Below are 2500 nucleotides of genomic sequence, written 5' to 3'. Positions count from 1 at the left end.
GATCCAACGCTGTGGGGGGGTGTCGCCCTCAGGCTAAGCCAATCAGGAGTCAGCTCTGGATCCCACCTGTCAGCACACGCCCAGGTACGCTGAGGATCCAGGTGTGTGTATGTGCTTCTAGCATTCTGTTTAAATGTACGGTAACTTCCTGGTCCTGGGGGGTTGGCCTTCAGTCCTGGGGGGTACGACCCAGAGCCCCCCCTCTGGTTCTGGTGGTGATGAAGGGACATGTTGTTGATGCCTTCAAAGCGAGCGGCGCCCAGATTAGAGGCGGCGAGTCAAAGCGTATGCAAATGAGGCAGCTGAGTGGACGAGTCACGCCCCCCCCACTCAGCTCCATGGAGGGAGGGAGGGGCAGAGGCAGGTGCTGCCTCGCCCCCTGCAGACCTCCACCATTGTGATTGACTCTAAAAAGGACAGCTGTTGTGCCCCCCCCACACGTACACGCCCCCCCAGTGTTGGTATGTGTGTGTGTGTGTGTGTGTGTGTGTGTGTGTGTGTGTGTGTGTGTGTGTTTATCAGTAGAAAGTTCATGTTTGGCCTCAACCCTCCGCTGAAGGACTGAGGGGACATTGTTTGGCCCCCAGCTGTCCCAGACCCCCCCTCGGTTTTTTTCTTGAAGCGTCTTCAGAACCTTCTGATCAGCTGATCTGGGTTCAGCTGCACTGAGACCAACCCCCCTTGTGGGTGGAACCGGGTCCACCTGACGGGTCTGGGACGGTGGTTTAGACGTGGTTCTAGACGTGGTTCTAGACGTGGTTCTAGACGGGGTTCTAGACGGGGTTCTAGACGTGGTTCTAGACGGGGTTCTAGACGGGGTTCTAGACGTGGTTCTGGACAGGGTTCTACATAAATGAATGCTAATTAGCTTAGCTTCATTCTTCCTCCTGCCTTCATTGCTTCTGTGTTTCCCCTCTCAGACCCCCCTCATAAAAAGCTTTTGGGGTAACAAGCGTGTCCCCGGGGGAAACGGGGCCCCGGGGGCCCACATTCCGCCCCTTTGTCTCCTCCCAGAGCCCAGATGCCTCCATTCTGCTGGAATTCTGTCCCCGTCAGAGGAGTGGTCCAGGAATGCTTTTGTCTCCGTCCTGCTGAGGGTCCTCCATGCTGGCAGCGCCCCCCGACACCCCCAACTCCCCAACCCCTCCCCTAACCCCCCAAGATTAAACGCACATTCAGCAGATGATTGGTCGCCGGTCTCCGAGGGACAGCGACCAATCATCTGCTGCGTTCAAACGCTCTTATTCTGAAGGGGTAAACATTTTTAAAACAGTCATTCACAACTGATTTTCAAAATAAGAGCGTCCCTGTCTAAACACAAGACGGCCTCAGGTTCCCAGAATTCTGAGCGGCTCACTGTGTTTGGCGTTTCCATCTGATGAATTGATCGCCGTCACCCGGCGACGTGATGAATGGTGATCAATGCCGTACGGAGAAAATCAATTCCCGGTGACCCGCCTCGCTACGACGACCCAGAATGCACAGCGAAAGGGCTTGTGTGTGGGAGGGGTCAACGGGGGGGCGGAGCCGCACCTCCTTAACGGCCGATTTATATCTTCAGCTTGTATTGTTGTTATTGATCGGAGGAGGAGCCCCCCCAATTATCTTCGGATCTGGGGGAGGGGGGCGGGGCTTTTTCTCTGGTTACACACCTCACCGTCCAATGAGGCGTTGTTCTTCTTCACCTCATCAGCCGCCATCAAGGTGGCGTTGAGCAAGGTGCTGGGCCTGGTCATCACCTGTGACCCCTCGGGTCATCACCTGTATTTATCTCCAGTTGTCGTTGCTACGGAGACGGACATTCCAGCAGGAACCAAATCAATGCTTATGTTTTTATTGTTCAGCAGAACAGCGTGAGGCGTTCAGGGGACATAGGAAACCTGCCTCTGACGTAGAGAGACAGGTAGTCGTGTCACTGAGGCCACAGGCGGGACCTGACCTGAACCAGTTGCTGTGAAAAGAACAGGTGATCACATACCGCCACCTAGTGGAGGACCCGTGTTACTGCAGCGCTTCTCACCTTTGTCCTGTGTGTGTGTGTGTGTGTGTGTGTGTGTGTATGTGTGTCTGTGTGTATGTGTGTATGTGTGTGTGTGTGTGTGTGTGTGTGTGTGTGTGTGTGTGTGTGTGTGTGTGTTCTTCACTGGTCTAAAGATGCTGATTGATTATTGATTATCAGACCCATGTGATCATTAGAGGCTCCTGATGGGGCGCTGTGTTCTCCTTCTGCCACCAGGTGGCAGCGTGGAGCTGGCAGAGCTTCTCCAGCCCCCTCAACCTGATTCCTGTTCCTTGTTGTCAGGCGTCACCATGGTAACCGTCCACACTCACTTGAGGGCGTCGCCACCGCACCTGAGGCTATGACTCCGCCCCCAGTTTTTTTTTAAACGAGGACTTCATTGATTTGCAAAGACCTGCTATTGATCAGGAGCCCCCCCCCCCCACCTCAGGCCTACCTGCTGTCGCTGCGGCGAGCGTTCTGATTGGCTGTTCTGTTGTA

Source organism: Antennarius striatus, chromosome 17 (genome assembly GCF_040054535.1).
Source record: "Antennarius striatus isolate MH-2024 chromosome 17, ASM4005453v1, whole genome shotgun sequence".
Classification (NCBI taxonomy): Eukaryota; Metazoa; Chordata; class Actinopteri; order Lophiiformes; family Antennariidae; genus Antennarius; species Antennarius striatus.
The sequence above is the reverse complement of the archived record's forward strand: the minus strand, read 5'-3'. Positions refer to the sequence as shown.